The sequence below is a fragment of the Cricetulus griseus genome, chromosome 6 (genome assembly GCF_003668045.3).
Source record: "Cricetulus griseus strain 17A/GY chromosome 6, alternate assembly CriGri-PICRH-1.0, whole genome shotgun sequence".
In the NCBI taxonomy this organism is placed as follows: Eukaryota; Metazoa; Chordata; class Mammalia; order Rodentia; family Cricetidae; genus Cricetulus; species Cricetulus griseus.
Window position 1 is genome coordinate 63,134,827 of NC_048599.1, and position 14,896 is coordinate 63,149,722.

Below are 14,896 nucleotides of genomic sequence, written 5' to 3' on the forward strand. Positions count from 1 at the left end.
ATTACCCTTTCTACTTTGTCTGTGGAAACCTATAGGTAGAATAATAACTGACAAACTGTATTTTGCTTTTGTATTTCCTAGATGAGCATGCTGAAGCCATAGGATCTTGGATTGAATTCTGGATCTATGTCTTCCTAATAACAGAATCTTGGATTGAATTCTGTCTAATCTGCAAGGATTAAAGTACGGAATGCTTTGAAACCAGGTGTAAGATATTTACCTCAGCACTAAATCAATGCGAGCCTGGATGATGTATTATGGCCATCACTGTTGTCCTTAGTTACTCCTCAGAAGGGAGTGTAAATGAAGACAGTGAAACAAAACAGTGGCATGAACCCTACCAAATGAGCCCACTCTTCCTTAAGAGCATCTAGGGGTACTCCAGGGGCATTGCACCCATATGTTTATGTCAGTCCTCTGTGCTTGACTCCCTGCCCTGGAATAGCATTGCTCTGGATGGCCTTGTGTTTAGATTTGACTCCATTCTGAGGACATTTCAAGAGAGAATTATAGCATTTGTTTATGACCAAGTGATGAAAAGCTTTGAGGGATACTCCGAAGTGCAGGAGTTTAGAAGCCTGAGTCACAAGGCAAATGACTTGGAAGTATCATTTCTCATTAACTAATCAATTGATAAGTAAAATAACTTTCAGGGAAGGGAGGAATGTGACAAATGGGAAGAGGTCTTGCAGAAGGTGCTCCTTGACTGTGTGGTCTGTCTCTCACAGGAGCAGAAGGAATGGAAATGCCACACTTTCACTCTCCATTCCTAAATATGTTCTAAGGAGCACAGGATTAAATACCTTCTTCCCACTTTCCTGTATCAATAAAAACTGTTCTTTCCTTGATTTGGAACTAATTCTTAGACGTGAAAATACTGCATTGACTCACTTCTGAAATAGCAAAAGTTTGGGGGAAAATCTTACAAGTACTAAATACAGACTTCTAGACACCACAGACACATGGACACTTCTTTTATAAGCTAAGATAAAAAGGCGAGCAGTCTGCTGTTTTCTGAGTGTTTTAAGTCCAAACATCTACGCCATATTCAAGATTTTCTGTAAGTATAAGAAAATGCACATTTTCCCCAGAGAAGACACAAAAAATGGTAATATTTTGCTTTAACTTTTCTCTGAGATCTGCAGGTACAAAGACAAACAAGAAAACTAAACAGTAAATCAAAGTATAAGCATAGGTGTGAAAACTAGTCTCAGGTTTTTATAATGCAATTCAATTTTACTAATTTGCTTTCCTTGGGACTGGATTCTTTAAATATTTCAGTGAGCAGTGAAAAACAATCATTATTTCAAAGATGGTCATTTATGGTTGCATTTTCTCATTCCTATTTATTATCGTATTTAAACAGTGAATGGAATTTAATGGTAAATAAAATTTCAAGCTAATTACATTTGTTGTGGAATGGTCCCCTCTATCAATTTTTAAAATTTATAAAAATTGTATATTAAGATATCAAGTGGCTGGATTTTCAGGAAATTCTCCTTTTTAGCAGTTCATGTTTGATAAGACAATCTCTTCACATTGCTAACATTAAGCATAATTTCTTGACAGAAGACAATTACATTAATGAATGATTCTTGTGCTATCAAATCCCATGAAAGCCATTTCTACAAAACAAACTGGAAAAATCTCTTCTGTATTGAGAAGAGGTGGAAGGTCCCATACCTGACAAAGAAGGTATTCAGTTTCTAAATGGATAATTCTGGCCTGGAATTCCACCCTTAGAAAATGCTTTAATAAATTCAAGCCCCAAATAAGTACATGTCCAGTAGAGCAGTTCATTATTCATTGGGTAGGGAAGGCATAAAAAAAAGCTTAATATTTTCCCAATGATTCTCAGTCTAGTAAATTTTGTTTATTTCTCATTCAGGTAAAAAAAAATCAATTCCACTAGTTGTGATATTCCTAAATTAGAAGAAATTTCTTGTTTAAAGATCACCATATTTAGAATTTAGAAGGTTCAGTGATTTTTTTCCTCCATGGTAAATATTTTCTGAGTAGCTGAGAAGTTTTCTTACTCACCATATAATCCATGGCAGAAGCTAAACTTTTGTTTCTCCTTAAATCTTCTTTCTACCAAAAGCTCATAACTTGGATCAGATAAAGAATTTTCTGTACTTTGGAATATCTTTTTCTTTCTCTCTCACCACTTCCTTCCTTCCTTCCTTCCTTCCTTCCTTCCTTCCTTCCTCCCTTCCTTCTTTCTTTCCTCCCTCCCTCCCTCCCTCCCTCCTCCCTCCTCCCTCCCTCCTTCTCTCCTCCCTCCCCTCCCCCTTCCTTCCTTCCTTCCTTTCTTTCTTTCTTTCTTTCTTTCTTTCTTTCTTTCTTTCTTTCTTTCTTTCTTTCTTTCTTTCTTTCTTCACTGGTGTTTTCCAGGCAGGGTTTCTCCATATAACAGTCCTAGCTGTCCTGGAACTATCTCTTAGACCAGACAGGCCTCGAACTCACCAAGATCTGCCTGCCTCTGCTTCCCGAATGCTGGGATTAAAGGCATGCACCACCACTGCCCTGGCTGGAATACATTTCTTACAAGAGTAAATGGAAAGAAGATTTGCATCACAGCTGCCAATGAGAAATGCCAGCCTGAGGATCACAGTGTCACCCACTCGATTTGTAAGAAGGGGTAGATCCAGAGAGAAGAACCCAGATAGTTAACAACAGAACCAGAATTAGTAGAATGAGACCTGGTTATCAGTTTGTTTCTGTCTCCATTTCTATTACTTTTCTAAAATCTAGTATTTTTGCAAGCATGTAATGATCCAGGGGTACTTCACGTCACAGTGCTCTGGGGAGCTGGATCCTGAAGTAAGAGGGGTTTAGCCTGCTCTAAGATGTCATATGATTTGGGGAAGGAAAGGGAGGAGGGTTGAAGAAAGAGGAGAATAAGACCTACAGACAAATATTTGCTCTGCACTCTGATGGGAGTGAATGGTCGGATGGGAGTGAATGGTGCGGGGAAGGCAATGGTCAGAGGCTTCTCAGATAGGGAGGCTGGAAAACTAGGGGGAGACTCATTTATAGAGTTTGGGAAAGTGACTTTCAATGCATGACAATAAAAGTAGAAATCATAACAAAAAAGATGGCTGGATTTATAACATAGCCAGAGGATAAGTAGAAATTTCTTCAAAACCATAAAACAGTAGTGAGGTGCCAACTTACTTCTCTTAGCATTGTCGTTAGTACTGAGAGACATTCAAGTGGAAAAAAAGAACATGGAGATGAGGATGTGGGAAAGAGATACATTGTTCAGCAAGCATGAAAAATACATATCCCCACAAAGAAGCAAATAAATGAAAAAAAACTTGAAAATATCACAGGAACACCATATTTCTCAGCTAAACAGCTAAAGATAATGAAATGTTGACAATGTCCCAAATGAAGAGCTACGAGAGACCCAGCACAGAGGCTGCAGCTCACACCATGAAGTAGGATAATATTATTAGAGACAAACTAGATAATTTTATTGGAGATTGAGTTACACACCTCTCCCCCAAGTCTCAAAGCACCCCTAGTTTGGGACCAGCAAATCTTTCTCTTGGAATGAATCCTGGGATAAAAATAACCAAATATAAAAGCCTAAAGCTGAAAAAATCAACATCAGGCTATTGGTTGAATAAATTCAGGATGTATAATGTATATAAACTTTCATAAAATGTATATAATATTTAGACTATCAATTTGTTTTGCTTCATTGAGAAAGGTGTGTAATGTGCACGTAATCACTCAACATCTGTATGTTTAAATCTTTATCAATATACATTTTGAAGTTTTAGTGTATTTTAGTGTTTTAGATTTTTATGGGGATGTTCTGAGTGAATGGAAATCCTTCCCATGGGTGTGGAAGACTTAGAATAGAACAAGTTAGCGGTCTAGAGAGGACAGGGAGCATTGAGAATCATGGGCCTGACAGTGGTGGTAGTGGTGGTAATGGTGGTGATGAACTTGATACTGATGACATTGATGATGGTGGTGATGATTAGAGAGAGATTGCTGGAACCAGATCACTTTTGTTCTATTAGGCCATGGTAACAACCAGACATTTTATATTTATTCACCCTTTCCCTGTCTTTCCTATGACAGTTAAATCTACCAGGACAAGTGTTTGTTTTGCTCTTGTACCTTTGTCAATAGAACCTTACTGTTCAGTATGAGAGCCGCTAGCCACATAAGGATATGAGGACTTAAAAAATGACTGATATGAGTTGTAAAATAGGATATGTCTTTAAGGAACATTTGTTTTGGTTACTCAATAATATTTTGACATAGGGAATTGACTTAAATACTATATAAAAATAATTGTACCAATACCTTTTTACTTTTTAAAATATGACTAACCATATATCATATATATAAATATATAAATAGACATTTAACAAATATTTGAAATTATGTGGCATACATACTCTTGCTTTTAAAATCAAAGACACAGAAGATGCATAGTTGTCATTCTTTATTTGCTGAATAAATGAATGAGAAAATGGCTCAGGCTTTTGTGTTTTCTTTTGTGATCTCCAGATTGATTTTTGAAGTCAATACAGTGAAGGAGATGAAGAAGGCTTGTAGATTCAAAATACCTTTATTCAGATAAATACTGGCCACCGGCCAAGCGCAAGCCAGAGTGTGCCCAGAGGCAGGAAGGCAGGGAGGCAAGAGAGAAGGGGCCCCCATCGTGTCTGCCACACTTTAAGAACCTAACACGTGTCATCCTGACCTTCCCTTCAAGCACACCTGTAGCCAGCCCTTAGGAGGCATGGTTACAGTGTCTCCCTACAATTCCCCTTTTAGTCTAAAAGAGGATTAAAACTTAATAGTGTAAAATATCCAAAATTAACAATCAAAAAGGTGAAATACAAGAAGATACAATAATCTGCTATTGTACATCCTATTTATGTCTATTCCAGCTAAGCCCTAAAGTCATCTGAAAAGGAGTTGTTATTGGGAGAGAGCTAGCTTCTGATGCATAGTTGTTGTAGTAGTCTCTTCCAGACTTTATCCCCCCAGAGTATTTGCGAGAGGCCCTTCTGACTATTTGATGGACATGTACCTTGTTGCAGGGATCTCTGGGTTGAGGCAGAAAACTCTTCTGTTGTTGATATAGTACTCAAAGAAGGAGATTTGACAGAGTCAACAACTGCTCTAGTGGTTTGCAATTTTAAAACCAATACCTTTTTAAAATTTTATTTTTATTTAATTTTTTTTTCATTTTACATATCAACTCAATTTCTCCCTCCCTCCCCTTCTACTGCTCCCCCAACCTTCCCCATCCCACCACCAATCCACTCCTCATAGGGGATAAGGCCTCCCTTGGGGAGTCAGCAAAATCTCCTATACCAAGTTGAGGCAGGACCAAGCCACTTTCCACTCCATCAAAGCTGAGAAAGGTCTTCCACCATAGGAAATGGGCTCCAAAAGCCAGGTCACGCACCCTGGATAAGTCCTGGTCCCACTGCCAGGGTCCCCCCAAACAGATCAAGCTACATAACTGCCACCATCATTCAAAGGGCCTACTTTTTGGTCTCATGCAGGTTCCCCAACTAATAGTTCAGAGTCCATGAGCTCCCACTAGCTTGGGTGAGCTGTCTCTGTGGTTTTCCCTATCATGATCTTTACTCTCCCTTTCTCCTATGATCCCTCCTCCCTCTCTCCAACTGAAGTACAGGAGCTCAGCCCAGTGCTTGGCTGTGGGTCATTGCATTTGCTTCCATCAGTTACTGGGTGTAGGTTCTATGATAACAATTATAGTGGAAGGCCAGTTCAGGCATCCTCTCCACTATTGCTAGGAGTCTTAGCTGGGATCATTCTTGTGGGTTCCTGGGAATTTCCCTAGCACCAGGTTTCTTCCTAACCCTATAATGGTTCCTTCTATCAAGATATCTCTTTCATTGATCTCCCTCAACTTGGCCTTCTGGATCTCTCATGATCTCATCTTCCATTCCCTCCTTTCTATCCCACCTCCCGGGATACCCAGGAGAACTTAACTGTTTCCCCTTCCTGGGGCCTTCCAAGTGTTTCCCTCTTAGGGTCTTCCTTTTTACCTGGCTTCTCTGGGTTGTGGATTATAGCCTGGTTACCTTGCTTTATGTCTAATATCCACTTATGAGTGAGTACATATTGTGTTTGTCTTTCTGGGTCTGGGTTACCTCATTCTGGATGGTTTTCAACTCAAATTGGATTAAAGATCTCAATATAATTCCAGTTATACTGAAACCTGATAGAAGAGAAAGTGGAAAGTAGACTTGAACAGGAGACCACTTCCTAAATATAATACCAGTAGCACAGACACTGAGATCCACAATTAATAAATGGGACCTCCTGAAACTGGGAAACTTCTGTAAGGCAAAGGATATGGTCAATAAGACAAAAGAGCAACCTACAGAATGGGAAAAGCTCTTTACCAACCCCACATCTGACAGGGGTATGATCTCCAGAATATATAAAGAACTAAAAAAATTAGTCACCAAAATACCAAATAATCCAACTTAAAAATGGGTAAAGATCTAAACAGAGAATTATCCACAGAAGAAACTAAAATGGCCAAAGACATTTAGAATTGTCGAACATCCTTAGTCATCAGGAAAATGGAAAATCTGGGTAAAACCAACATCTTAATCTTGGTGGGCATTATTAAATTGATTTGGGCAGGGAATACATCTCAACACATTTAATTTATTAAAAATGTCATGAGCTAGCATAGCTAGCTAGCTCAAGTGGAGGCCAGTGCCCATTTTACTGAGAGACATGTATGTACAGAGTAAAATTCTTAAAGCGTTATCTTCAAGTTCTTAGTGGTTTCCAAAAGATGCTTTTTCCTTATGTGTTTCTAAGTGTAAGAGACAAAGTTCCTAATCATGTATTTGCCTGTTAGAGTTTCATATACACCTGTGTTGGCTAGACATATATTTATAGACACGACCTTTTCCTATCTTTTGAAATATAGATGAGTAAATTTTCAAGAATTTATAGGCAGCCAGAGAAAAGTGTTTACTAAGTGGGTGACAGACACTGAGGCTGGATCCTGCTTCAGGCAGTAGCAAGCAAGTTAAACCATCTCTGATTGACTTTTATTAACTCTGATTTGTAAGGCTGATAGGCTCAGGTTTGGAGCTGATGGACAGGATTTTGTCACTCAGCCAAGATATGAATCCTAGAGAAATGCCAACCAGAAGAGACTGTGTTGTTCTCCCAATCCATTGTGCTTTGAGCATTTGCTACTTTGTTTTTTTTTTTCTTTTTCTGTTTTACATACCCAAGCTGAAATGTTTTTACCAATTATTTTGTCATTCTTTATAAAACTTAGTTTAATCAGACGCTGAGTCTGATCTTTGTGCTTTAGGCTATGGCTGTAAATAGCAACGATGTGGAAATGCTATTTGTTTGAGCAGCTGAACACATTGGCTAAGAGAGCAGGCACAAGAATATGAACACAAGCTTTTTTCCCCAACTCCTAGCTCCCTCCAAAGGCTATTTGTTTATTGAAAAATTCCTTTAGTTATCCTTTGAAAATGCCTCTTATGGGCTAGGTATGTATAGACTCAAAAGTCCTTCATGTAAATAATATATTCCTTTTTGTTTGTTGGATGGCACTAGGCAAAGTTACACAGCTTCTTTCTGATAGCTCTAAGGTATAGTCCCCCACCCCGCTCTTGTTGAAGATCCACTGGGATGGGTCTAGCTCTGTTCATGGTGGACACTTTACAGATACTTCATTTAAACAAAGATGTTGTTATTATTTTCAATGTTGAAATGCATTTCCAAAAAATTTTTATTTTATGTTTTAAAGTTTCAAGCCAGTAACATGATTGAGTTGTGTAAACTGCTCAGTGACTTTTGTCTTAGCTGTAGGTGGGTCAGGTCTCCTGAGCCTTCCTTTCTGTTCCACTCATTAAAATCTGCTCTCTGAAATGATCCAATGATCTCCTTCTCACTTAGATATAAAGGCTGATAAGATTTAATGGGCTTCCAGGTTCCTTTGAGGCATCTTCTTTGACCCTTGAGTTATTTGGAAGTCTGTTTCATTTTGAAATATTCCAAGATTTTCTAGATGTGTTATTGAATCCCGACAATGCTGTTCTGATTGCAGAACACACTATCATTTTGATTATTTTTCAACGTATTATGGTTTAATGGTTTAGCTGATGGCCTGTGTTGACAAGAATGTATGTTTTCTGCTCTTGTATACTGTGTTCTACAAAGGTTTATCAGGATGATTTTGATATTCTTGTTCAGATTTTATGTATACTTACTAATCAATAAATTTTCTTATTCATTGCTGAGAGAGGGACACCATATCTCCTGCCATACGCTGGTCCATTTCTTCATTTTTCTTTTTTGTTTTATTTTATTTTGTCTATGTGTGTGACTGAGTCTTACCAAATAACATAATCTAGGCTCAAAATTTTTATCCTCCAGCTTCAGCCTTCTGAGTGGGGTCACAGGCACACACCAACATGCCTGGCTATATCATAATATCAGAGTGGAGTTTGAGTTAGAATGTTTTTATTGAGCTAGCTTTGGGCTCAATTGTGCATATAGTTAAGTTTGAGTCAGTACAGTCTTCAAAAGATTTCGGTGCAGGCTCAACAGAAAGCTCAGTTGTCTTGTTCCAGTGTTGGTTTGTGTGCCTATAAAGAGTCTCCTTAGCTCAATGTTGCGTTTAGCCTACAGAAGAGTCCACACACCTGCACTCAATATGGGGTGGATTTTTGAGCCCTTTCTTCAGCCACAAGATGCTCACTGCTTCCATCCAATGGAAGACAGAGTGCTAAGAATTTCTGTCTCTTCTCCTTTTCTGTCCTTAGACTTTACCAGGTCTTGCCTACCTAAGCCTGGCCATGTTCAGAGAAAAGAAAGGCCATTCTCAACTCTCTTGGCTTACCACTAATGTTGCTAGGGAATACTTAGTAAGGGTCCATGAATAAAATATAACCTGGGTAGGCTGAGGCAAAACATATCATTTTAGTTCTTTAAAATTAGTTGAATTTCAGATAAAATAAAATTTGTTGAATTTCATTTTATATCTCAGCCCATAGTTTGTCTTGGATGTAGTTGAAAGGAATTCTGCTCTTATGTAGAGTTTAACATAGAAATTAATTATATCTTGTTGGCTGATGCTATGTGAGTTCTATATATTTTTTACTTTTAAAATCTACATGTTTTATGAATAGTTGAGTAAAGGATGGGGATGTTTTTAAACTATAATTGTAGACTTGCATATTTCTTCTTATTAGTTTCCTATTCAGCATTTACGGACATTCAAGTTGGGTAAGTGAAGGGTGGGGTGCAAAAGAGACACACAGCTCTCAAGTCGTCTACTGATCCCAGGCACTAATGGCCTGCTACTGTTGACACAGTGCTGAGAAAACCGAATCTTAGGGAAGCTTTCTCTGACTCTGCCCCACCAAGCTAGTTGGTAGAGTGACTGGTAGGCACTTCTATACTGGTGAACTGGGTATGCGGAGGATACTGGATTTCCATGTGATATCCACTGAGAGTATTGCATCACTATTCAGAAGGGATGAGAAACTGTTTAGTCTATCCTGATACTATCCTGCCAGGGGCTGGCAGGATGGTAAGGATGCTGCGATGCTGAACTTCCATTTAGTTTTTTCCTGCAGGTACTTTTGGGAACACAGACATTTCTGTAGTATTGTACTGGAGTGAAACATCTGTTTCAATCTTTCTGTGTTGTTGTGTCTTTCCCTTTGTGGCACTGGGGAAAAGAACAGACTGTTGTTAGAAACTGTTGTTCTTGCTTGGGTCAGGTTATACTTCCCCAGAGCTCCTTTAGGATGCATACATTTAAAAAGAAAGAACTAGCTAAAATTGTAATTTAAGCTTCTATCTATCTTATGAACCTAGAAAAAGAGCATCTAACTTAATTTTAACTAAACAGAAATAAGTATAGAAACTAGAGAAGAATTGAAAATATGAATTATTGATTTTTCTCAAGGTAAAAATCCACAAAACAAGCCAGGGGTTGGTGATGCATGCATTTAATCCCAGCACTCGGGAGGCAGAGGCAGAGGCAGGTGGATCTCTGTGAGTTTGAGGCCAGCCTGGTCTACAGATCAAGTGCCAAGATAGGCTCCAAAACAATAAAGAGAAACCCTGTCTCACAAAAACAACAACAAAAATCCACAAAACAAAATTCAAGTTCTTTGAAGAACTTGAGAAAATTGATAGTCAAACTAATACGAGAGATAAGCTATATTGGTAACTAATACGAATCATTAAAAGCATAATAAAAGAATATGATGAGCAAGTCTACATTTACAAATGATAAATTAGATAAAAAGAACCAAATCCAAAGAAGTCATAATCTGCAAACATTCTCACAGGAAGTAAACAATTTGAACTGGCATATATGAATTTTAAAAGTATAATCAACCATATTCAGATGTGGTAGTTTGTGCTGGTAATCCCTTTAGTTAAGAGGTTGAGATAGAAAATCTGGTATGACTTTGAGACTACCTTTGTGTGACAGCTTGAGTTACAGTTCAGCCTAGGCTACAGTGAGACTCCACCTACAAAAAACAAAAACATAAGCAATAAATATTTACTAATATTTTTCCAAAACAAAAAGCACCAGGCCCTGGTAGATTTACTGGTGAACTCACCAACCATTTAGGAAAATACTCATACAATACCTCCAATACAAGATCCATTTAGAGGGGATTACTTCCAATCTCATTTTGTGAAGCTACAATTGTATTAGCATTCAAAACAGACAAAAATATTAGATTAAAAAACATACAGATCTCTCTTGAATACAAATACTAAGACCTAGAGAGCAATATTGAGTCTAATATTATCCAAAAATTTTATGCTATGACCAAATGCCAGGACTATTGAACATTTTAAAATCACTTTTTATAATTTTTAACACTGAAAAGCTAAATCTGAATAATCAAGACTTTCATATGAATAGACCATGCTATGGTTGGATATATATTAAATATATGCCCCCAAAGCTTCTTATGGTGGATGACTTTCCCCAATTCTAAGGGGTGGTAAGACATTTTAGAGGTGGGGTCTAGTGTGGGAGTCACTAGGGAATTGAGTGTAGGCACTTCAGATAAATTACTGTAGCTTTGCCAGGACCTTGGTCTCTGGCTTCCTGTCTTGCCATGTGTGCTTTCCCTTTCACACCTGCCTGTGTCCTTAAGATGCTATCTGTCATGCTGAGACACAGTCAGAAGCCACTTGCCTGAGAATATTGTCATATTTTTGGGACTTTCTCAAAGCTGAGTAAAAAGCTTCTTTTCTTAAATAAAGTACATTAGATCAATACAATGTAGGAAAAATTTTATCACAAGAATCTCAAGAGCTAAAATAGTGCTTTGTGGTAAGAAACTAGATTTTTCTACCAGGGTGAGATTTAAGTGGGGGAGGAATACACACCTATACCCTTCCTTTATGACATTGTACTTCAAGAACATATGTGTAAGAGGCCATGGTGGCTAGTGCCTAAATCTGCAGCACTTGGGAAGCTGAGGCATGGCGGTTACCATGAGTCTGAGGTCTTCCTGGTTTGCAGACTGAATTACAATCGCTGTTTGGGAAAAAAAAATAGCATACAGACATATGGTTTGAAAAGGAAGAAAGAAAAACTAATTTTGTATACAAAAGAAGAATATTTTATATTTAGAAAAGCCTAAACTTTGATTAAATAGTAACTTGAAATAAGTAATCATTACAAGATTTATAGGATCCAAAGGTTAGTTTACAAAGGTTCAACACTTTACCATTTGCCAGCAAAAAAAGGGTATTATTTGCAAGTTTGGAGATATGGTTCAGCAGTTAAGGGTGCTTGCTACTCCTGCATGGCCCTGGATTCAATCACTGTCATCCACCTAGAAGCTCACAACTACCTGTAGTGTAACTCTAGTTCAGGGAATCCAACACTCCCTTCCAGCTCCCCTGAGCTCCTTGCACACATGAGGTGCACGCAAACTCATGCAGGCATACACACATAAAAACAACAAATAAATAAATCCCTTTGGAAAGTACACTACAATTCATGTTAGCACATGCTCAAATGAAATGTGTAGGTACAAATATGTGTATAATGTCTTGTGGTTTAAAATAGAAGGTTCTCCTTGTAGTCTCATGTCTTTGAACACTTGGGTCTCCAGCTAGTAGAAGACTGCTGGACAAGAGATCACTTCACTTCAGGAAGAACATCCCTTGGTTGGGCCTTGATGTTTTATAGCCTGACAGTGCTTCCTGTCCATTTTCAGCTTCCTGACTAGAGGCAATGTGACCAACTGTATGTGTGTGTCAATCTTAAAGCCATGCCTCCCCACCACTGTGGTATAAGCTGAAAGAAACACACATCCTCTCCTAAATTGTTGCTTGTCAGGAACTTGATCGGAGTAATAAGAAAAGAAGCCCACATAGGTTTGTTAGAGGAAAACAAGACAACATTGCAAAGGACAGTCAATGAAGGATTCATGCAAATTGCACATTCTTAAAATTCAACACAACAGCTAGCAAATCAAAATCAGTTTAAAGAGTGAGCCAAAGTTCTTAAAATAAACATCACCACAGGTGTGTTAATGGCTAATGGGTGTATAGAAAGTGTCGTGCATCAGTAAAGAATTGAAATTCAAACAAAAATGAGATTACTGTAGTCCACAGTATGGCCAAAATCTCATACTGTGACTGTCCTTAGTTCGAGTTTGGATGTGGGGTAACAGGACCTCTTTTCCATTCACAGTAAGAATGGACGATGGCATGACCACCTTGGAAGACCATTTAGCAGCTTTTCGAAAAACTCAGCATACTATTTTTCTAAATCACTGCAACAATGGAAATTTATTTTCTGATAAGCAAGAAATCAGGAACTAGATAGTTCAAGGTCGTTCAGCAATACATTGACTAACACTGGTCCCTCAAACGTATTTCTGCCTTCAAAGTCACAGAGTTCCCCCAAACTGTTCCAAAGTGCTGCAGTGAGTCACAAGCTTAGTGTTTTTACTGATTTAGTAGATCTCTTCCCCCTTTTATTAAAAAGAATTTTTTTCTTATAATCTATTCTGATTACAGTTTTCTCTCCCCCTACTCCTCCCAGTTCCTCTCCACCTCACCTCCCTTCCAGATGCACTCCCTCTCTGTCATTAGAAAACAAACAGGCTTCTAGAGGTAATAAATTAATATAATGTGATATGACCTGATGCCATATGACATAAAAAACTAACACATCAGAATAGGACAAACAAACAGAAGGAAGAGAGCCCAAGATAAAGCACAAGAATCAGAGACCTTCCCGTTTACACACTCAGGAATCCCATAAAAATCACTAAACTGGAAGCCATAATATGTAAACAAAGGACAGTCAGCTGCCTTTTCCTCTGGGGTTCACTGAATTCTGAGGGGAGGGATTTAATGGAGACATCCCATTTAGGGCTGTGCACTCTAAGGTCTTCTACTCTCTGCTTAATGTCCAGCTGTGGGTGTTTGTGTCTGTTCCCCTGTGCCGCAGAAGGAAGCTTCTTTGATGATAGCTGAATAAAGCATTGGTCTATGAATCCTCGGTGTACTCTTCATCTCCGTGTACAGAAACAACATCCCTTGCATTTGCAAAGATGATGAATAATTCTGTCCACACAGAACCTGTACAGGAATGTAGCACTTTTATTCTTAATTGCTCCAATTTGTAAACAACCAAGATGTCCTTCAGTGGGTGAATAGATTAATAATCTCTAGTACATCCAGGCAATGGAATACTTTTAATCTCTAAGAAAAAGTAAGCTACAGATCTATGAAAAGACAAGGAGGAACTTTACCAGGTATTGCTAAGTGAGAGAAGCCAGCTGGGACAGTTCATCTACTGAATAATTCCAACTGTATTAAATTCAGTAAAAGAGAAAAACATGCAGACAGTAAAATCAGCTATTACTAAGGGTTGCTAGGGGGAAACGATAGCACAGCATAGACAATTTGTAGGGCGGTTTGAACTTATTTTATATGTAAGTATAAAGATAGGTATATGTGTTTCTTCAGTTGAAAATTATTTTTTGGTAGATAGTAAGGTTTCTTTCTCTTCCTTTTAAATCATTCAAGTGATGTTTAAAAATGGAAAGAATGAAACATATTCTAGTTGTCTTTCCTTCCTTCCTTCCTCCCTTCCTTCCTTTCTTCCTTCCTTCCTTCCTTCTTCTTTCTTCTTTTGACTTACCATCCATCGGCTTTTGTCTGATGCCTCTTAGCATCTTCCTTCCAAACTGCTTGAAAGAGGAAGACCTCTGGGTACTAATCCATCCATGGTCCCTTAGCTGTGTAACATGATACCCACTTTAGCTTGTCTCTGAGGGCTTAGATCATGGAGAGAAGCAACTTTCTCTCTATCTATGTTTCCTACTCTGAGACTTCTTAGATGACATGCTTGCAGGCTAGAGTCAGGAGGAAACAAATTCAGGTAACACATCATCCGTGGGCAGTGTTCCACAGCTAACCATAACCAACTTTCCAGGGTCTACATCTAAATCTCCTATAGGAAGTATGGTGATAACAAGTCAGATGCAGACATTTCTTTCAACTTTTGCCAGACAATGTGGCTCCTTCAAGCAGATTACAATGAGGTCTGTGCAAAGAGGCTTGTTGGAGCCTCCCTCCCCAGAGGAAAAACAGTTTTCAGTCCTAGACTGACCCCATAAGTGGAGTCAAAATCCAGTTCTTACATCATCCTCAAAACATTCTATTTAATGCAGAGGCAACTTATAGAATCGACTGACAAATAATCACTGCCTTCAAGTGTCATTTGATAGCTTTCTTTTCCCTCTAGCCTCATTTGAGGGCTTCAAAGGGAAAAAAATTTAAATGATTTTTATCTGTGTTATCTGATTTTCCTTTTCTAGACAAGGACTTCAGGTTGGCC